The 24,228-nt window shown below is 34.3% G+C and overlaps 1 protein-coding gene across 2 annotated transcripts in view; it reads left to right on the forward strand.

The window, feature by feature from the left end:
* Positions 1 to 8,466: 8,466 nt before the first annotated feature.
* Positions 8,467 to 24,228, forward strand: part of LOC118739254 (ankyrin repeat and BTB/POZ domain-containing protein 2-like) — a 167,787-nt gene continuing 152,025 nt past the window's right edge. For both annotated transcript variants that reach the window (XM_036470473.1, XM_036470472.1), the window contains exon 1: positions 8,467 to 8,807. The gene's annotated coding sequence lies outside the window, so the exon portion shown is untranslated. The remainder of the gene's footprint in view (positions 8,808 to 24,228) is intronic.

The raw sequence follows: 24,228 nt of genomic DNA on the forward strand, positions 1-24,228 counted from the left end.
CAAATTTGTACAAGCGTTGAACTAGATGATGTAACAAGAAACATCACAAGAATTATTTGCGCCTACTTGAAAAACCCTTTTCTCACATAATTATACAAGTTTTGTACCTAAACAATCCCTTTTACATATACATTCAAACCCCACGATCTTAAAGTGTGGTCTGAGAAACTCATTATTCATACAGTAAAATAACATATTTCTCAAATCTGGTTTTATATACTGAAAATAAACATATTTTTTTTTAGAAAATAACAATTAAGTCTTAGCAAGATTAAAAGAAATGTGTCAACTATTCACATTTTCGTCATAACTCAATGCCATTTCCCATACAAAATGTATGTGCATACCCGGGTATGCTGCTGTTGACGTACGTATAGTTTTTCTGCTGTTGACATAAAGGTTAAAAGAGTTTTGACCACTTATGGCATAACGACAGTTCAAAATCTCGCATAAATAAATGTTTAATTTGTCAGCCCCTTTTTGTGCGCTAATTTCATTAATAATAACAACAATAGATTGGCGCTTACACATATGTTAGTGTTTGGCCGAGTTTCTCCTCCGACTTGGGGCGTGCGCCTTGATATTGTCACACAAAGCGGAGGTACCTACAGTTTTACGCCGACTCCGAGGGGCGATTGTATTTTTATGAGAAGTTGTTTTTCATGGCAGAAATACACTCGCAAGTTTTGCCATTGCCTGCCGAGGGGCGACCGCTGTTAAGAAAAAAAAACATTTTTTCTACATTTTTCTTGCGATGTTGCTTAGACCAGGGTTTGAACCCAGGTGCTGCGGAGTGGAAGCGCGCATTGCTTACCACTGCACCACAGCGGCTAATTTCATTACCTATACAAACAAAACCATCTCATTAGCTTTTTCGAAAATTCTGATAATAGATTAAGACTCGTAATGCTTGTTTAATTGAATAAGTCAAATTATCATTACTTTCATAACATAATTGCACAGACTATTAAGTAGGTAAAGTGCTGATTTGGGCCAATTTTTTCGATAATAGAAAATAACCACTGAGGTGAAGTTCGGGAATAGCAGCGGCTTGCGATTTAAATAAATTAATTATTACTGCATTTGAGAAAGGAAGTTTATCGTGCATATTAAGCGCATATTTTTAGGCATACATATATGTAACTTGCTCAGAGCTCCTCAGTGATGTTTAGCAAGTACGGGTCAAGATATTTAAAACGCAGCTTCTCAAAGGCTGTACAGCCTAAGAGATAATATTGCGATATTTCCGCCCCATTGCAGTCGGATCTGGCAGTGTGCTGGCCAAACCCGCATCAGAATCTAGAGCTTTGACTTTTAGAGTTTAAGAAGCTCTCTTGACCATCTCCAGTTAACCCAAAACTCTCTGAGCTAGAGCGTGAGTGGTTAGCATGTAGTCTTAGATTAATCTTAAACTCGCTTCTCTAACGACATGTTCATTCGACGTCCTGTGGTTGGGCTGACTATCTTTAATATAATTTTAAATTACTGAGGTGGTGTGGAAGCCTTAATTTGAGGCTGATGAAAAGTTGTAGACATAAGTCTCTCCGCCGAACTTTTCGGAAAACGTTTCGAATCGTTAAAAGTACACTAGTCCTAGGGATTGCAACCTGGGGTGAAACGGCTAGGCTGGTAAATATTCTGAAAGCACTGCCCTACATACCACCAGCTTGGAGGCTGGTTGACGTCGCTTTTATGCCTAAGGTTGGTACGGATGCCTATACTAGCCCCAGAAGCTACAAGCCTATCAGTATGACATCCTTCATGCTATAATGTCTGGAAAGATTGGTACAGTTGCACATTCGTAGAGAAGCGCTCTCATGATCAACATGCCGATGAGGCGGGGAAATCCTGTGAGACGGCTTTGCAAAATCAGGATGCCAGAATTAGCAATGCCATCTATTGAAAACAATTTGCCGTGGTAACTTTTGTAGACATTGATGGTGCTTTTGACTATGCTACCTTCGAGAGCGGGTGCAATTCTGCTCCACTGGTAAATTGGATTCGAGAAGGAGGTCAGTATGTCACGTGAGGAGTTAACACGGATTACCCTCAGGGTGGTGTGCTTTCCCCTTTGCTCTAGTGCCTGGTAATTGATTCTCTTTTTGTCACTCTTAATGACTCTGATATCTACGCTCGAACCTGTTCGGAAGATGTGGCCTGTCTAGTCATGGGCCTATCTCTGCCGGCTGTTTGTAGGAAAGCGCAGATAATACTGAATATGATGATTGATGATTGACACTTGATGGGATGCTAATGAGCTCATCGCTAATCCAACCAAAACTAGTGTTGTGCTCTTCACTAGAAGGGGAAGGTTTCGTGGTTTCATTCCCTCACACTTAAAGGGGTCACAATTCAAACTTTTCCCGATGTGAAGTACCTAGGGGTAAATATGGATACAAAAATATCGTGGAAATCTCACGTGGAATACAATACCTCCACAGCATTGCCAGCATTTTGGCAATGTAAGCCGGTCTTAGGCAAAACGTGAGGTCTGTCAAAAAAGGGAATCCTCTGGATTTATACCTCTATGATCATCAGACCCATAATCTGCGATGCGGAAATTTCTGGCGCCAGAGATCTGAGCACTTGTGTCTTTTCAATACCACAGGATAGTACGCCACCATTACATTTGTTTAAGACATTCTATAACCTTTATATAACCTGAGATTGCATGCTGGTTTAATACCATGCAGAATATGGGGTCTTTATCGAAGTTAATGGGGATAAGCTTCTCTTTTCACTTGAGGAGTATAATTCGGCCTTCCAGGCTCAGGTATTTAGGTGGAAGATAAGGAGTTTATGTGTCCGCAGTGACAGCCAAGCTGCACTTAAAGTATTGGTCAGCCCTCTAAAGGTGGATTCATCGTTTTAATTCAAAACTTTTCTCGCATGTGCTTGTTGTTGCGTTTCTCGTACAAAGAGAGAAATATAACAACAACCATATGGGAGAAAAATTTCAGAACTAGAACGATGAATCCGCCTTAGCTAATTCCAAACTATGTAGTTCGGCAATGCAAGTTTCGACTAACTTAAGGTGGCAAGCATAACGAGCTTGCTTTACTCTGGGAACCAGGTCACTCGGAGTACTTGGTAATGATACATCTGACCATTTTGCCAAAATTGGCTCATTGCCTTTAAGAGGAAGAGACGATGAAACATTTTTCGTGCTTCTGCCCCACCTTTGCAAGAATTAGGTATGAGAATTTTGGCCGCGATGTGTTGAGAGACGAACACCTGACACCCAACAAACTGCTTAGGCTTATTCGTAAATCGTGCAGATTTAACAGATTTAAAGGGATATGAAAACAGTATAATGGACGGCATGTAGTCTGAGTGCTATTTTCTGCCCTTGATCTTTTGTGCCTGGTTCCGACGAAAAAAAAATAACACTAGTCCTTCATTGCAGCTGCTGCTTTCCCTTTCCTGTTGTTGCTCTACCATCGCTTGTCTATGGTCATAAATTCTAAAGACATCACATGCAAGTACTTGCGAAGTTTATTTCTTCCTTTATTTTTGTGATAGAATCCGCCTCGGCAACCCTCCATCAGCGATCCAATAAATGCAACCACTAATAAATGAAAACCAAAATAAGATAAAATAGCCAATACTCTTTTTCACTTTTACTTTTTTTATAACTTTAACACATATTTTAGGCTGAAAGACCACAATCGCTGAAATGTCCATCAATTTGTCTCATCGAAAGCATAAAAATGTGCGTTCAGCGATGCGCATAAATACATACATGTGCACCTTAATATATTTATTTGTACATTAAATGATTGTAATTTGAGCAGCTTAAATGTACATCATAAATCGCAGTGGCCTGACCAACTGAACAATTGAATGTGCAGCCGCAATAAGCCACAGTTAATAGTCGGTACATTCGTCTTGGAAGAGGTGCGAAAAAGAAGCAAAACGTAAGAGCAGAAATCGCGCTGTAAGGCTTGTAATAAATGCAAAATCCAATAAATTCCCGCGTACATTCGATAATAAAACAATATTTAAAGCATAACTTAAGCTCATAATATTGAGAAAGAATTGATGATGAAAGATTCCGCGACAACAGCAGCAGCAGCAGCAGCACCAACAGACCAACAATCCGGTAGTAAGGGTGTAAAAGAATGTAAAAAACAATAATAAAAATTGCAAAAAATACAAATATTGATGTAAGTCGATACGAACGTGGAAGAGGTGCATTGAAAAAACTGCGCTGCTCATGAAAGGAGGAAAAAATATCACGAACGCGAAAATTTACAGAAGCATAAAATTGCACATTACAAGCCAGTGATTGACAATAAAGAATTAAGAGAGCGGAGATTGGTGAAGCTACGGCTGCCAAGCCAGTCGCTTTGCTATGCAAAATAACTTATTTTTGAAAATCTGAAAAGTAATTGTACAAATTTTACTTGTGTATATGGCGATTTAAAATAAGAACTCAAAGGATTTCAATGCTGTCTCTCGGAAAAACTGGCAGAGGGTGCTATAAAATATGAACCATAATTGTTAAAAAAAAAAAATGAATCAAAAAGGGCATACTCCCTACGGCAACAAATTCCGAGTATGTAAAATAGCAAAAGCAAAATTAAACGCATTCTTGCATGCACTTTAATATGCAACGAACAAACCTGCCAACGAACAGTATACACACGTATGTATGTATATAAATACATCTGTACGCTTGTATGTATGCATTAAAGCCTGAATTCATATAGGCAAACGTGGCATATTTCAGCGACTTTTCGCGTGTGCCAAACTCGAAATAAACCACCCGACCACTCCACCACTGCAGCTTTTACAACCTTCCTACCAGCCTTGTTGTGGGTTTAAGCCGCTGTGCTCTTCGCCTTGTACTCTGCGTGCTCTGTTGGCGCATGTGCGCAGTCGCTGGCGTAGAGAGAATTTCACTAAAAAAAAGTATGCTTATAAAATACGTTGCGCAAAAATGTGAAAAATGCTCAAATGGAACATGAAAATGTGAACGAATCTATACAACTACAACAGCTACAACTACAAAAATATGATACAAAGTAAGAAATAACACACAGTAGACGACAAATGTTGTAATAATTTACTCCTTGAGTCAAAAAGTGAACGAAATTGAGCAGAAGAGCGCCATGTGCAAATATTTGAGTGTATCAGTATAATACGTACATATATACGTAAATGGACAACTTATTTCAAAATTACCCATATCAGATATTGTGAAAAAATATCGGCCATTCGGAACAAGAAATTTAACATAAAAGGCCTTCGGCGCATATTTGAGCAATTTTCATGTCTAAAAGCCAAAACTTGTTTAACAATTGTTTATCTTGGAATTGCCTACAATAATTTTTACAGTGGAGGTAGAAAAGTTTGAAAGGATAATTTTAAAGCAAAAATCGGCCCAGAGATATCTAAATTATTACATCGCCATCATTCGAGGCTTGGCAGTCCCAGTTGAAGCTTGACCTCAGTCTATTTGTCTGTCGAGGATTATAGATTTTTAGGCACGGACATCCACTTCCGGTTACCCAAAACGTTTGCTTTCTCTTCAACTGTCGCTATACAAGACTGTTTTGGATTTTCACTGCTAAATATTTACAAAATACTTAAAGGCACCGAAGATTTTATAATAATCCGAGAGCCGACTGCTCAAAAATATGTTATATGTTGTCCTCAAATTGAATAAACAAAATTCATTTGTCAATGTTATTGCGGCTTATTAACATTTTATTTTTAATATTATTATATTATATATTATATATTATTGAGCTTTGTACCACGATTGTTTATTCAATTCAATTTCAATTGAAGTGGCAAGTCCTTACTTTTAGAATCAGTATGTTCAAATGTTTCGAAATTTGAAAGTTTTATTCCATGACAAGATGGAACATATTTTACGATTTTATGACTTTTCATCAATCATTTACTATGATCCTGCCAGGCTAGGACCTGGCAAGTCGGTGGTTTGGAGTTGCCCTAGATACTAGCTATCGAATTTCGGTTATTTGATTTGCAATATATTTTTGAGCAGTCGGCTCTTCTACTATATAGCGAAATATGAAAAATACGCTCATCACTTAAGTCTTAAAAACGTGTTCGGATCATGAACGGTTAATTAGATTAAATCAAAGCTTCTGCAGAAATCAAATCGCCGGAACCCAGACAATGATTTAGTGCATAAAACTTGCACGTTTGCTAAGTGTTTGGCCGAGCTTCTGCTCAATTTGTGGTGCGCCTCTTCGTATTTTTAAACAAATGGAGGGGCAAATTTACGCCGCCTCAGAACTTCAAAGCGATTTTATGAGAAACTTTTTCATGGCAAAAATACCGGGGGATGACCATTGTTTAAAAAAACCAGGTCCAGCGAAGTGGTACGGCATATCTAATCACTCAGACACAACGGCCGAGATTCTAGAACTAGCTGCAATAAATTGTAATCGCCAAAAATTAACGATTTTTGTTATTAAAGATGCCAAAAATTAGAAGCGTCTTACGTGTCTTCCTATACCAGTCATCTTCATTGAAATATCAAATCTAATGCTTAAAATTCAGTATTCTTCGAGGCAGATAGAGGAGAATATTCCCTGTATATTAGCAAGTAAATACCTGCATCTATGCTTCATCTAAAACTAAGCCACAACTTATTTTATAAAATTACCGACAGTCAGTAGAAAGAAAGAAGCTTTTTTAAACAAATTTGGAGCCGAATTCGGCTTTTAAGAGGGGTTGGGATAAAAATATCAAATCAGAAGGTTTTTAAAAAGTCCACCGTTGCACAGTGGTGTTAAGTTGAAATTGACTGTTCAAAATATAATAACTTTTTTATATAAGAGTTTTTGAGATTTGTAGAGCCAAATTTTTGAACTTCTATTTTTTTATATAAAATTTAGTGCAAAGTGCAGAGGTTTTAGAAATTTTTGAACAAAATCGATTCTCCTGTCCCTGTTAATGAATTTTACACATTAAAGGGCAGTTAAAAAAAATAAAAAAAATTTAAATCTTTCAAAAACAAAAAAAAATATTAAAAATCAAATTTACGTTGAGACTTACGCTTTATTATACTAAAATTTAAGAGGCTGTAAAACTACATACCTAAAATATTTCTAAAAATTAAAAACAAAAATTTTATGTTGTTCGCAATTTTTTAAATCATTGAAAATTTTTTTCGCATTTTCATTTTAGGGGAACCCTATAACTAATCGAATCGGTTGAAAAATAAAGGCTCTGAACTGTTCTGAACAGTAAATTCCAATTTGGCACCACTATGCGTTGCTCCACTGATTTTCACAATTCCTGCGTCTCTTCGACTCAATTGACTAACTCATTTTGAGAGCGAAACAAAACGAAAATACCACAAAATCAAAAATACCACAACTCGTACTAACCAACCTTACATAAATACGATTCTGCGCCAATTGCTTCTCCTATTGCTATGGTGCTCTGCTATTTACACGCCTCCTCTACTTCTTCCTACAGCTGATAGCCATTTTGAGCTCGAGTGCTTTTTCCAATCACTATGTAATAGCTAGGCTGCTGTTGTCGTTTCTGCTAGAGCCAGTATTTTGAGCGCAGCTGGAACAGTGAGTTTATTGCTGACTCTGCGACAGGTCAGGCAACAGTTGCGTGCCGGCTTTCGTGAGCAACAGAGCGATTCTGCGGATAGGTGGCGGCTAAAATATTTCGCACGGCGGCTGTAAACCGGTGTTTAATGCAAACCAACAAAAAAAAAACACACACACATACAAAAGCTAAAAACAGACAGGAGTGAGCAAGTTTCAAGCAATGATTACAGATACACAAGCGCAGACAATTTTTCTAGTTTGGCTGTTCTTGTTTTAATTTTATCCTATAACCTGCAGAAATGCAGGGCACACTCCAAGCGAAGAGAGAGTAAATCGGTGAAAAAATCAAGAAAACTATGCGGAAAATGAGCGAAAGGGAAGAGGTGGAAGCGAAGACCAAGTTTTCGGCGAAGCAATCAATTGAAGGTATACATACATATATATGTGTGTTTTAAAAAAATCCAGCTATGCTGCAACAGCTAAGTACTGATCGCCGCATTTGCAAGCATTTAAAAAAAAGTAGTAGCTTGTCGGTATTGTTGTAACAATAAAGGAGAAATTAAAATAAAACTCGATTTAGTATGGTGAAGATTGTAAAAAAATTAGAGAGTCTAATGGAACGTCTAACAAAAAGTGATGATTTCGATATTAAATTTTATAACTCAAATAATAGTGCAATATCGCTGGTTTTTGTGCACATCCAGAAGCTCCTGCCATTATAAAGTAAAATAAAAAGAGAAAGTATGTCAGAAATATTTATCGCTAGCAAACTAAACACGAATTTTATTTTTTTATAACTTGCGTGCGAACAGAAAAGTGAACGCTGATTTTTGTTAAAAATAAAACAATTAAGTGTAAAAACACAATAACTTTTAAATAAAGTTATAAGGAAATGCAACCACTTTTATTTATAATATGAAATTAATACAAATTTGAAAAAAAAAATGTGACCATACAAATTCGTAATTTTTTTATGAACCTCCACCACACTTGTAAATGTACAGCTTTAGCGAGTGAACGAAAATAAATCAAATACTTAGTAAAAAGAACTAATGTCAATGCAAAAATGCGCTAAACTGTGTGAAAAGTCAAAATTATCCTTTTAAAGTGCTTTATTTTTATTTGGCTCGAATGTGCTGCGCCAATTCGCCAATCGCCAATTTGTCAATGGAATAAAGCGTTTAATTACACAACTGCAGACGACTCCAAAACTTCATTCATCACAGGAATTTCCTTTGCAGATTGCTAAGCACGAAAAAGGTAGTTAAGTAATAGAAATATGTATCTATTTATATTTATTAGCTTTGTTAGTGATTACACACATATCGCACACCCACTTCAAAAGAGGCACAACTCAAAAATTACATAGATCCGGAAGTATAACTGCTTATTAGTCGTTATATCTAGCTTTATATTGGGCATACATTTTTGTGCTAAAATCTCATGCAGGATTCGCGTAAGAAGACAATATGCATCTATTTTTACTACAATTTGCGGCAGAGTGAAAACTTTTAGTGAATGAGCGATATGTATGTACGTAACGAAAGACTTAAGCAGCGAACCTTACCGATGGAAAGTCCGAAAAGACCGAAGATTTTCTGTATACAAAAAACACTGCCTAAGCACTTATGAGAAAATTCCAACTGGAAAATTTTCTAATCCTTACTGAGATTATAAATTCGAAAGTGAGTTTGTGTGTTTGTTTGTTTGTTACGCTTTCACGCTTTAACAACCCAACCGATCATCATATAATTTTGTGCACTGGTGTCATTTAGCCCAACTTAAAATATAAAATAAATGGCAACTCCCACACCAACGGAAATTTTCATACCTCATATTTCTGGAAGTATTTATGAAAGAGGAATGAAGCTTGGTATGGAGATCTATACATATAATAAAAATGTAACAGGCCGATGTCTGTACATTATAGATATCAAAGAAAAATTTATATGGGATCTTTAATAGAACAACAGAGGACAAATCATAAATATTTAGAATTTTTTTCTGCCTGTCTGGTTGTATGTTAGTTCGCACTGTCGAAATATTTTCGAAGCGGGTTGCCATCTATTTGAAAAATTGAATTCAAATAAATTGGCAAGATAAGCCACATATTACAATATGGGTATCAAAAGAAAGTCTTTGAGAAACCTTTGGTTTAGAAATATTTTCAACTTGCAAATACCTTTCACAGGGCCTTCAAAGTATTTTTGTTTTGTTACTCCCCATCACAACATCTAAAACTATGAGTTAATACTGTAGTATTTGTAAATTGGGAAATTGTAAAAAAAATTGGATTTCCGCTTTTTATGGAAAATTTGAATATTTTTTCCAAAAACTAATACACCTTTGAAGAAAGTGCGCGATATGTATTTTGTGGGCTAACCAAAGCACACATAAAGGAGATCATAAATAACTGGGTAGACAAAACGTTCAACAGGCACTGAATGGAATGTCCAGAGCAGAGAAAAGTCAAACGATTTACCTGCCCTTCAAAAGAAGCTTCAAAGAAATTACTATACTTAGGCATAGAAGATCTCAAAACTCTCACTGGGTACTACTATCACTTCAGTAAAATGCATTTTTAGAAAAAACGTCTGTCGCTTTTGTGAGCTCGACGAGGAAACGCCAGAGCACATTCTCTGTGAATATGGCGCTCTTACTAGGCGCAGACCAGCTAATTTGGGTGGTGTTACACTTAATCCATTTGAAATTTGGAACAAAATGCCCTTGAAAGGGCTGCACTACATTAAAAGCCTTCGCATATAGGGCGGAGGGCCACGCACAACAGATCACTTTAGAGGTCGCGGTCCATATGGCCCATAATAATAATAATAATAATAATAGTTTTTGAAGTGAACCTTCTTTAGCGGCGGTTGGTTGGTTGAGAGTAAATTGGACAATTCAACGGAAATAGCGCAAATGAAATTGCACACGGAAATGGTGCAGCGGAAGTGGTTGGTTTAACAAAAACTTGCTTACAAAAGGTTAAAGAATAACACCTAGAAAAATACCAATACAAGAATGTAAGTAAAGGTGAGTACGTACATAGATAAAGAAAGGATAAAGGCAAAGGTTAAAATAAAAACAAAAACAAAGATGCGTAAAGATAAAGGTAAAAATGAAGACCAAGGTAAATTTAAACACTTTACTTATATAACGGAAGGGTGAAGGGGAATATGTAGATGAAGAAAATGATAAATATAAAAGTAAAAACAAAGATAAATATTAAGAAAAAGATGAGGATGAGGATACCGATAAAAGTAAAGATGAAGATAGGGGAAGAAAGATAAAAATAAATATAGATAGAGACACAGAGTCTCAATCTGGGAAATATTTTGGGATATTAGAGATTTTCGGGATTCCCGGGACTTACCGATATAATAATTGATGTTTCGATCGGTTTTGTTATCGATATTTTTATCGATTTTGTTATCGAAATTTTTACCGATTTTGCTATAGATATTTTCGGAACTTATCGATATAATAATCGATCTTTTTATTGATTTTGTTATCGAATTTTTAGTCGATATTTTTAACGATTTTGTTATCGATATTTTTTATCCATATTGTTATTGATTTGATTATCGATATTGTTATCGATATTTTGATCGAATTTGTTATCGATATTTTTATCGACTTCGTCATCGATATTGTGATCGATTTGGTTATCGATTATTTATCGATTTTGTTATCGATTGTTTATCGATCTTGTTATCGATATTTTTATCGATTTTTGTTATCGATTTTGTTATCGATTATTTATCGATTTTTCTATCGATGTTTTTATCGATTTTGTTATCGATGTTCTTATCGATATTTTTATCGATTTTCTAATCGATTTTGCTATCGAAATTTTTGTCGAATTTTTATCGATTTTGTTATCGATATTTGTATCGGTTTTGTTATCGATATTTTGTTGGATGTTACTATCGATTTTGTTATCGATAGAGTATAAAGATAAAAATGAAAGGAAAACGGAATAACATAAATGTAATTAGAATGAACAGGGGTAGAGGCAGGGATATATGTAGATGGAAAAAAGACAAAAATATAACCTTAAGCAAAAGCAGATGTATGTATCTATATACAAATCGTAACCTTAATATAGATAGTCGCTGAAACGCAAAAAAGATCAGTCCAGCGCCTTCGTCTTAACCTGCAGGCTGTGTCGGAGTCACAGCCGCTAAACTTAAACGTAGAATACGTGATATTAAGATCACTTTCAAGTTAAAACCGATACATGATATTTTCGTTTTGATTGTATTGAACTGAATTTAAGAAATCAATATGAATTGCAAAATATTAATACTTAGCAATAGAGAAGCAGATCCACATGAACTTCAATCATATGTACCATCAGCTTATAAATAGGTATATGTCATGACGTGTATCATTATTTCGATTCATTTTTATTTCCTTTCATACTGCAGAAATTTTTCTTACTTTTGATATTATGCCCCCGTATTAGTATTCCTCTTCGAGTTCATGCTCGTCTTCGCATTATCTTCGTCTTCGGATTTGTGCATAAGTTAGCTAATGCCGATTTCGTTTGTTCCGAAAAATGCAACCTTTTCTTTGCCCTCTACGCATAAACACTAAGAAGAGGGCGATGAGAAGGCAACATTTTTGTAGAAACGAAAGCGCCATAAGACTTCTGAAACAGCTGGAAGCTCTCCTAAATATAGTTAAGTAATAAACAAATCTCTAGTGTCTGATATTTTGATACCTACATAAATATTTATGTGCCTGATGAATTAAGTTAAATTCGATTTTTTACATACGCTCCTAAATACAGTTCAGAAATAAATAATAATATGTATGTATATGTAGGTACATGGGTACCAAATATGCTGCGATCAGCTTATGCATATTTCCCCTCACCTGCGCAATCTGTTTTTGGTATTCTTTTTTATCTCTGCCAACACCTAACTGTTTTTACACATGCACGTGTTTGCAAAATGATGACGAAGCGAGTTTGTATGGAAAAGCATTTATGCCCATATATTTGAATAAAATAAACATACTTAGAAGATATCAACCAATACTTCCCATATACGAAACGAAAGGAAAACACCTGAATTTTCGATTAAAGAAAACAAAAACAAAATCATTCGAACGGTTTTCGAGCTTTTTGGTATTCAAGAAAATTTGGAAATTTTTTCAACAATTTTTTGCTTTAAAATGTTCGATATTTGTTGTATTTATATAAAATTTGTACACGATAATATTTCTACTGCTACAAAGATTCTATGTCCTGAAAGCAAAAGTTATATCTGCCAATCATAAGTTGCTAGAGCACTTTAAAGGATCAAACTTGACTCCAAAATAAGCCAATATTTACCGTTGTGTCTACGACAGACATCGAATCGGTTACTTATGAAAATGTATCTGTCAATAGGTTTGGAATTTCGTCTTTGAAACGGCATATCTCTCTTTGAAATCGCTGCACTAGTTCTAGTGCAATAAGCGTTTTCGTGAAGCTCTAAAAATTACAACTAAATACAGCATTTGAGCATAGCCTCCATATCGAAACGTAAGATGTTTCTTCGTTAAAAACCAGTAACTGACTAAAATTTTCTATTGCTTTAGAATGATGTGGGGGCTTATAATTCGATGATATGCATCATAAGGGTCATTCCATTGAAAAGAGGAAAACGACATAAATTTAAATATACCCTTTTATCTCTATTTCAGTAGTAACCTCTTTTTAAATGACTACATTTCATTAACCTGTGAAAAAAAATTAAAAAAAAAAATCAAAAGACGTTGCATTTTTTTATCAATGGTAACTTTTGTTTCATGCATACGTTACACCAGCCACAATTTTAAATATTTTTTAATATTTCTATGAAGATTATATAAACCTAATTTTTATTGAAAACGAAAGCGTATAACTCATATTTTACAACAAAAATACGTCGTTCGTGAAAATTAAGTTAAACTAAGATTTGGCTAAAACTCATGTTTGAGCGCACAATGGTAAAGTTCTTTTCAGTGTCCCACCAGTCACAGTTAGTCATATGATAGTTACATACAACTAAGAAAACGGTTGGTATTTTAATAAAAGCGATTTTATACATTAGTTATTGCTCATGTTAAAAATATGTTTCGTTGTTTTATAAGTTCCGACGACATAGTTAAAGTGCACAATTGGTCACATTCTGGAGTAAAATGTCCTACTAGTTACAATGGAATGGCCCATAAACAATTTGTACCTAGTTACGGCTTTTTGTATTTCAGCGACAATATGAATTAGGGCTTTTCTATATTAAGGTAACGATATGTATATATATTGGTTATGAGTAGGGAAGACAAAAATATGTAAATGCATATCGCATATGTAGATGCATATTATGGCCCCAAAAGCATATTTTGGAGAAAAAGCATGCAAATGCATGAACATGATTATTTTGGTAATAAGTTAATTAATTTTCGCATAATACCTTTGCGGAGATAGCCAGGGTTGCTGACGAGGTTTGTTTAATTAACAAAAAGAGAAAGCTGACAAACATCGGAAAGTCCCGTTATTTCTAGTAGCAATTTTAATATAAGTACTCGTAAAAATATTTCGCCTGTTGTTTTCCAATTCAATTAAAATTTTTTGTTTTCAGCGAAAGCTGTTTAACTGTTTCCAGGGGCTGGATTCTGTAACTGTTAGTTTTAGAGTATATACCATGGTACAATTATTAAAGGTATTGTCTTACTAGAGAGTTTTGTTTCGCATCGAAATTCGCACTCCCTTATTATCATTTTGATGCATTTCAATGTTGATTCTTTTTCTTTTAGAAGGCTTTGTTTTTGGTATTCCCTCATTCATATTTTTATAATTTAAAAAAAAGAAGAGAAAAACGTTTGAAATAAATTGAGCAATCAAAATTTTTGTTTAGTTTACTAAGCACATGTTTATTTATTTTTGGGCTTTTGCAAATTAAATAAGTTCTCTGCAAGAAGGTTTGTTTAAAAAAAATCCGTGGACCATATATATAATACTCCTTTATTTGCAGTAAGAGCTAGTACCGTCCGAAAACACTACAGAACAGATATATCAATAAACACGTACGAAAGAAAAGGAACACATACGTTTATAAATAAACATGTACACAACACATATACAAAAACGGCACTCAAGTACACAATACATTGACAAAAACGGTACTAGACTGTCTCGCTTTGATTTCACAATGCTTACACATTGAGAAGTTAGCTTACTGCCAATATAGAAGTATTACATATATGACGTGGACATATATGGTATATGGTGAATAGAAATATCCCTTTTCCCTTACAGTTAACCTTTTAGTGTGGGCAACAATGATATTTTTCATATAAGGCAGATCGGAATATGCGCTCTCTGGAAAGACAATACTCTTTATTTTGCGATTCAGGATGTGTGAGAATAAGTTTTAGCTGTCAAAATTGTGTACAATTATCTTCCGAAAAACTCACCCAATTGTTTTTGGTTGTGAGTTTTGCACTCGGAGGAGGGAGTGTTATTATCATCTATTGTAAGTGCTCAATATCAGCGACAAAAAATATTTTGTGTGAAGCAACACTTCAATAAAATGTTGCAATATTTTCGCCTGGTGAATTTTTTTATTCCTTAAATTCTGTCCAACAAAGTCTTATAACACAGAGCGTTCATTTTCAATGCACATACATACATATGTATGTATGCAGGGTGAATTAAATATGGTGTGATTGACAACTCGGGTCGGCCCTCTTTTAAGGTACGATTATGCCAAAAAATATAAATAAACGATTCAAAATTCATAAACATTTTTTTCAATTTGACTTTATAGGATGGTTTTTTGAGGGCGATCACACTTTGTTAAATTCAAATACAACAACTTTTTATGCGTTAATCGAAAAAATTATCGTTATATAAATTTTTGGGACATACATATATCAAGCATATCTATATATATAAAATTAAGTGGCAAAACTTCCTGTTCGCATACTCCTCCTAGACGGCTTGCCCGATATCAAAGAAATTTTCAGGGGTGATTGGGGTCTGTGTGGAGGGTGCACATAAGAAATTTCATGTGTGTATCTTTGCACGTTTTGCAAAAACAAAAAAAAAAAAATTAATTCTGTTTGGCTTTACGTGTTTTTTTCGGATTTCTATCATTCCTAGACGGCTTGCCCGATTTCAATGAAATTTTCAGGGGTGATTGGGGTCTGTGTGGAGGGTGCACATAAAATGAAATTTTCGGAAGTGATTGGGGTCTGTGTGGAGGGTGCACATAAGAAATTTAATGTTTGTATCATTGCACGTTTTGCAATTAATTCTGTTTGGCTTTACGTGTTTTTTGGATTTTTATTATTGTTTTGCCGCAAGATTGGCAATCCTGCCTTTTACTAATAAATAAACAGAAACAGCTGGCGAATGTTTACAATTATTAAAAAATATTGACAACAATTTAATTTATAATCTTATAACTGGAGTCTACTATCGCACCCTTTCCTCAAACGTGTATTAATTCAATATTCAAATAACTTATATTTATATAATTTGAAAAAATCTCCCTACTATACAAATATGTACAGCAATATTAACTAACTAGCGAATACCCGGCGTGCTTCGCTGCGCCTTAAAAGTAATTTTGTTTTGTTACTCCCTCTCACAACATTTGAAAATATTAGTTAATATTGCTGTACATATTTGTATAGTAGGGAGATTTTTTCAAATTATATAAATATACGTTATTTGAATATTGAATCAATACACGTTTGAGGAAAGGGTGCGATAGTAGACTCCAGTGCTTCATAGATCGATTTTTTTTAAATCTAACTTCATAAAGTTCTTTAAAAATATTTTGTAAATGAGGCCATAAGAGCTTAGGGGGAGAGTTACAACACAAAAATACATTTAAGGCGCAGCGAAGCACGCCGGGTATTCGCTAGTTTTTAATATTTTGGAGTCATTTTAATGATGATATAGTTAAGTTTTTTGTGCATATTTTTGTTTACCCTAGTTATTAGACAAAATAGATATGTAACGTAAGTTTCACTTCTCCAGTGTGGCCCAGGCGCACTTAATTTTTTTGCTACTTTTCTATGTTGCTCGTTTGTGGTACTGGCAGCTCACGGATTAAGCGATATTGTGAACAACCTTGGAATAGATTTGACTCCTTTTGATGTCAAAAGTTTTCTGCTGTGGCTGATTTGGAAATTTTCTGACTGACGTGCTTTTTTCTCCGGCTTTTGCAAAAAATGGCTATACCAGATACATTAATATGGGGCATCGGCGATCTAAGTTATGTGTATTTATCCAAGCGCCATCACGTTCTGAATTAAATTATATTTAACAATAAAATTTCGCATAAAAAGAACTAAATTTAGGTCAGTAGCATAACATTTCTTAAGAGACAATTGATTTTAATTTCTCGTTTTGCTATACAAATTCACTGCTATCAACAATTTTGTTGCTAATTTTTTGTCAGTATCGACGGTCTTCAAAAAACGATAAATCATAATTTATTAAACACTTTTCTATGGGGCATAAAATTTACACTATACTAATTCAGTTTCTAAGATGACCGATGCCAATAGATAACTGACCGACAAACAATTATTCACTTTCAAATGCAACTTTCCTTGTTGTGTATGTAGATTATAAAGAAGAAAAAAAAAACAAAAAAAAAAAACAAAAATGAAAGCTTAGTAAAGAATAAAATACAAAAAGTGGACTTTTGAAATTCTTTTAACCGTCGTCACAAATGAGTAAAATTGAAACACAATCCATACAATTACATTCATACGAATTCGTTTACGCTTTGCATCTACGCGTTTACATTTGAAATCTACGCGCTGTCTGCGTGCTATGTGAAAAGCAGGCTTTCGAATGGCACCATTTACTGATTGCAAGAATTTAGGTTAGCCCGGCCCACAGCAACCAGCATCCATTCAGCCGCTAGCATTCAAATCTAACTGAATATTCAATTCCTCACAGCACGCGAAGCCACTTAGACACGGGGCGTTTAATACGAGTAAATAACAACAACACACGCCACCGATAGCCAAAAAAGAAATACAATATTGAGACCGTTTTTATGCTATCAGCCAAGGCTGCCGTGTTGACCGATGATGTTGAGTTGGCTTTGATAAAGTAAAGACTGTGCGCAGCAGGGGAAAGAGAGGCGTAGATATGGGTAATTATTGAAATCGATGAAGTATTAATAAACCATTTTAATAGTCTTTGGTATTTTTTTAAATTTTTCTTTTAAATTTTACTGGCAATTAAGAGTCGACGTTTTTATTACTCATTACTGCCATTTAGTTTTCATGGTGTCTGCTTATTGTGTAAGCTGCAAGCCAATTATTTTGTATTCTCATTTTGATTGAAGCTGCTATTAGCAATGAATATGCAATGGAGCTTTTAGCCGAAATAGAAGCAAATATAAACAAAAAATAAGCTTCAGGAGACATTGTAGTAGGAAACCCCACGATGCTAAATTGAGATTTACTCGAGCGTCATTTTGACCTATTAGATTTTGAAGATTATATGATGGGAAGAAAAAAAAGTCATGCGATGTTTTTCCTTCCAGCGCACATAAGGACAAAAGTGACTAATTACGACGACAAAAATAGAAGAAGAAAAGTCTTTAAATCTTATCACACATACCTTTCTTATACTCCTCATAAACCAGTCCACAATGTAACACACAAATTTTGACTTTTAACGCAACGCAGCAGCTTTAGCAGAAGCGCAAAGTTGGGTTTTCTATCGTGCATCGAATTAAATAATTTTTTGTTTGAAGCGATGATAAAATAGTTTTGCTTGTAATTTTATTCTTATTAACATTTAATACTTTTGTCAACATGGAAGGTGAGGCGTGAGGTATGCACTTTATTTTGCGAGTTTTGTTAATAATATAATTGTTTGAAAAATGGGTATAATACCTATTTTATAAATTGCACTTTTTTATTGAAAAAATTTCGAAATTTTTATATTAGTTAGAGTTATAAAAAAAAAAATCCGACGAGTACAGCAATTTCTCTTCAACACTTCGAAGATCAAACAAATTGCCAATGTAAACATATCACGAACTTGTCCCCCCTTTTTCCCCTGCATTAAATAGAGCATCTTCTTCTTAAGTCGTTTATTGGGGCGAATCGAGAATATAGGACGACAAAAAGGTTTATTCCATATGTATTTGACAGATTTCAATGAAATTTGTTAGTTAGGGATTTTCATCGACACTGAATTCAAATATTGAATTAAATTTCCAAAATTCAAAATGGCGGACCCAATATGGCGGACAATTTATTAAAAAATTTATAGTTTGTTACGAAGCTTGGTATCCAGAGATTTTTATCGTCACTGGTTTCGAAATTGATATCAAATTTTTAAAAATCAAAATGGCTGATCCAATATTCTGCAAGATGCAAAAAAAAATCATCTCAATGCGCTGGTCGTCATGTTCCATAATCTGACGATTATCTGGAGGGGTTTTCTTAACCCTCTAGTAGGCTGAACCGCCTCCAGACGGTCGTTAACTAAACACCTTTTTAGTGCACCTATAATATTTTTTTCTATATACGTAGGGCACGATCTTTAGACAAAAATCTCACCCTTACGGCGAAGTAAATTTGAATCCGTTATGTCAATCCGTTTTATTTTAATCGGCAGTTGAATTACAGATTGTGAAAGACACGGTTAAAATTAATTATTTCTTGCTATTTAGTAATTTCGTAATTAAAGAAATTTTTTATTTTGAACAACTTTTTGATATAAAAAAATTCGGTGGATTTCGTAGTTAAAAGCACCGTATTTTGATATAAGTTTTATAATTATGTCACCATTCGAAATGGAGAAAATTGCTTTCGAACACAGACCGTCTACAGACCGGCTTGCCGACATATAAAACCCCAGTTTTGCATTTTTGACCATCTGCAGACGGGATTACCGGTTCGTAGGTCAACAATGTGTAAGAGAAAGCTGAAAATATGTCAAAGTATATCGGCGAGCCCGTCTCCAGACAGTCTTGGTTTTTCTCCCCTGTAGGAAAAATTTACTGTCACAGATCGAAATTGACATCATTTTTGGATTTCTCGTGCTAAAATCAGCCATTCCAGAATTTTTCAACTCATAAAAAAATTTACCTACTAGAGGGTTACTCAACCAAACATATATTATTGTAAACACTTATTATTTCATCCGTGCAACTATTATTATACAGCGAGTCCGGTTCAACTTGGTCGTCAATTTCCTGTACATTTTTCCCATCTGCAACAAGAAGTAATTTACAATATTTTTTTTTTTACATATTAAGTGAAAAGTGTGTTATTTTAGAATCTACAAGGTATTATACCTGAGACCCCTAGAATAGTCCATAAAGTTTTTTGACAAGAATTTTATCCACAAAACACAAAAAAACTAGGGCTGTGCGATTATTCGATTACTCGAGCAAGTTGGTTAATCAATTATTGGGTTAATCAATTACTCGAGTAATCAAAATTTTGATTACTCAAAACGATGATTAATCGAGTTACTTGAAATATGATTACTCAAAAAAAATAATTTTGCTCGTAATAGAGTTTGCTTTGGAAAATGCTTATTTTCTTTTTTACATTCTGTGTATGAAAATTTTTTTTTTTTAATTTTTGAAAACAGAAACGTTGTTTTCAAAGTATCAAGGAACTTTAACTACTTTATACATATGTAAAGAGTTGAAATGTTGATTACTCATTTTACTCGAAATGTTGATTAATCATAAAGCATTTTACTCAAATATTTTTGTTTTTGGTTAATCAAAAATCTTGATTACTCGAGTAACTGAACTTTTGAGTAATCATAATTTCCAATTAATCGAATAATTGAGTTATTTACTTTATAATTAATTAAAATTTTGAGTAATCAATTAATCGCACAGCCCTAAAAAAAACCATTTCCACTCATCGTGAATCAGAAAAATTTATACCTTCCAATTTTACTTAACACATATTTCTTGCAAGCGTTTATACCTGTGTCTTTACAGCACACTGTCTGACACCGTATTCAAAAGTACACAAAATTTGTTGTTTTAATTCGATATGTTAAACAATAATTCAAATTTATTTTAATAATTATTCAAATTTAAAACAGGCTGTATAAAGAAAACTATATTTGAAATTAAAATTTTTTTACCTTATATAAAGAGTGAGCAAGAAGGGAGCGGAGTTTTAAATTTTTTAATGCAAAAGTATTCTTAAGGTTGCCGTATTCAAAATTATCTAAAAAATGCCTGTTTTTCTTTGATACAAATTCTTATGTCTAGTGATTTTAGCTAAGAAATGAATAAAATTCACATACATAAGTTAAAAAAAGTAATTTTTAACAGATATTTGTTGAGCTAAAAGTACATCATGTGCTACTAATTTTTCCTAATATAGTTTTAATTTAATACTCGATTTACGATTATTTCAATCCTAATTTAAAATATTCTGAAACTGGGATAAAATTAATCGTAATCGTAGATGCACTTATTTACACTGTAAGTTCATCGCCTAGCTCAAATTTAGATAAAGGTTTTGATTCGCAAATGCACATACTTATGTACATATATAGCGGAGCAACATACGAGCCTTTAGTGAGAGTTTGTTTGGGTTAATTCTCACATTTCACTCGCAACTGGTATCATTTGCGAGCATTTGGTCCGCTAGGTATACTAAGAGTCATATAATAATAAGACATTGGCGCTTACACATATATATGTTTGGACGAGCTTCTCCTCCGACTTGTGGCGTGCGTCTTGATGTTGTCACACAAAGCGGAGGGACCTACAGTTTTACGCCGATTTCGAAAGGCGATTGTATTTTTATGAGAAGCTATTTTTCACGGCAGAAATGCACTCGGAGGTTTGCCATGGCCTGCCGAGGGGCGACAGCTGTTAAGAAAATACCTTTTTCTATATTTTTTGCAATGTTGCTTTGACCAGGGTTTGAACCCAGGTGCTGCGTAGTGGAAGCGCGCACTGCTTACCACTACACTGCAACGGCCGCCGGTCATATGATTGTGACAAATAATATGAATGACATGTGGAATTCGTCAGTTTATATACTTCCCGTCATCCTTCAGCTGTATGCTTCATAATAAAAAAAATTTACCGCGCTCGAGAAAGTCCAGGTAACGTTTTTTTGGAAGTTTGCGAGCCTCCCAACCCCCTGCGTCACGCTCAAATCGTCAGATTATTGAAATGCACACTTCACCATGTAGTTAACCCACTATTTCTTAATCTGATGCGCTCGAGTAAATCCATCTATCAATTTTTTTTTACTATTCTGATCAGTTATCCTATCCGCGCGGCTCTACATAGATGGCTTAGATTTGACAGAGGTACTCAACAGGATGCAGGGTATCCCCCATATGTTAATCTGACGCGCTCTAGTAAATCCCCGAATCGCCTCTTGGGCTCCCCTACTATTGGATGAATAAATCAAAGGCATGAAGTTTTACTCAGCTGACACATCACATTTTTCCCCTTCGCAGGATCACCAAACTTGAAATTTTGCTCTTTAACTCTGTGCAATGTTTTTGTTGTCTTATTGCGGGTGCGCTGCTGACTCGGCCAAGTGTGTTTATATATGTCAAGTTAAACTTTGAGTTTACGAGGAGTTATATATACATATAACAAAATTGTAACAGGTGTACGACTGCATTTAATAGATATTAAAGGAATAACAAAAATAATGGGCCGTAAGAATAAAAATAAGCAATTGCTTTTTCTTAATATTTCAGACCTTTTTCTCGATATGTTCAAACAAAATTGAAGTAAAAGGTATGAAAATTAAAGAAAAAGCAATTGGTTAGTTTTAGATATTTGCATGTTATTTAATAAAAAAAAATCAGTCATAGGGCTGATAAACTGTGGCTTACAGATTCCACTAAAAAGAGGTAAGTGCGCCTGGGCCAGCCTGGAAAAGTGGAACTTACTTTACATATTTATTTTGTCTCATAACCAATATAAATATTTACATATGTGCGTACTAGGGATGTTAATTTTTTGGCTTTTTACTATTCCGGGATTTTCGGGATGTCGTTATCACAATCCCGGGATTTAGATACTCATTAATTTTCAACAACTTAAATCGAAAAAGACTGCATAAAAAAACTGAATAAAATTATGGGTACCAAATAAAAGGAAAGAAGATTTTTTTTTTAAATTAAAAACAATTAAAATTTGTTGGATTCACAAAAACAAATATGTAATTTTTTAAGCTGATAAAGTTAGAAGGATGAAATTCGAGGAAGTTATCGAGTTTATATAAGCCCTTAACATAAAATTTTTTCAAAAACAAATATTGCGAACTTTCAAGAAAAAAATTTTTAAAGGTCATTTTTAATACTTACCAGTCAATATCCACCAAAAAATCAAATCTGATTAAATTCTACAGAATTTCCTCTTGAAATTGATACTTATATCTTTTCTCTAAGCACATTTCACTGAATTTTTTAAATCATTTTGGAATTACTTACGTCAGGGTGAAACACTTAAAACGCAATTTTACAATATTTGGCCCATGGTTTCACGAATATATTAAGTTTTTTGTGTAAAATTTACTATTGGTATATGTATGTATAATGAGATAGACATTTATGAAAAAATTTTAATTATTAAATAAAAATAATAAATATAGGCATACTGGTCAAGAAAATGAGTTTCTATTATTGCCATCAGTGCAAGTTACAAATCACGAAAATCCCGGGATTATTTGCCAAGAATTACCTCTTTTTGGAGCTCATTGTGGTGAGAGATCTGGTAGTAAATAAAAAAAAAAAACGTGGTTACTAATAGCGACCACCCTTTTTCTGGCATTTCTATACAAATAAGGGGGCATTTAAATTGGTTTTAAGTAAAAAGAGTAGTTGGGGTTGCCACATATTACGTAATTCAGATAAAATTTTTAGTAGCGAGAGCAGTAACACAAATCTGGAGTTAGGATGTATAAAAGATGGCATAGCCATTATTTTTTAACCGTCACACAATTTACGAGATTATGACAATATGACTCGTTATGACACCCTATGAGTCTTCTTTAAAGCCTTATCGCCAGGGTGTACAGCAGTTAATGCTCAAAGCATCTCCAATATTAAATATCAGCAATTACCTTGCTCTCTCTTGCTATGCAAATAATCAGGCTGCAAGGTAGTGCTCCTTTTCGTAACTCTGTGAGAAGCAGCTTCGACCTACACTGTCAACTGACTAACCATTCATTGTATTTGCCTAATGACGCATGCACTGTAATTAAATAAATTGCAAGCGATATTTTACACACGCAACCAGCTTTGCAAACATGCAAAAATATGTATACATATAAACTCACATATATATATATAAAGCAAAAAAGATTAAAATGCAAAAAAAGTCAGGCTTCCTCTGCGGTGCAACGTATGTAGAACGCTTAGTGGCCAGCAATTTGCACATTAATTGCTACACAAAAGCGGTATTTCCGTTTTAAATTTGTTGGTGTTGTATGTAAAAAAAGGTGCAAATACAAGAAGGGAGTGCAAATTATTGTATGCCACTACTATTTTGGTTTGATGATAATGTAGAAATCCTGCAGCATACCTGCAAGTTATTAACAAAATGCATGAAGATGCATCGGTGCTCTCGTACCTATCTACATTTACATATGTATTTTTGTAAGTATGTACATATACATATGTATGTATCATATGCACGGATCGCAAGTATTCATC

Source organism: Rhagoletis pomonella, unplaced genomic scaffold (genome assembly GCF_013731165.1).
Source record: "Rhagoletis pomonella isolate Grant_MI unplaced genomic scaffold, Rhpom_1.0 Rhpom_scaffold_00005, whole genome shotgun sequence".
Taxonomy (NCBI): domain Eukaryota; kingdom Metazoa; phylum Arthropoda; class Insecta; order Diptera; family Tephritidae; genus Rhagoletis; species Rhagoletis pomonella.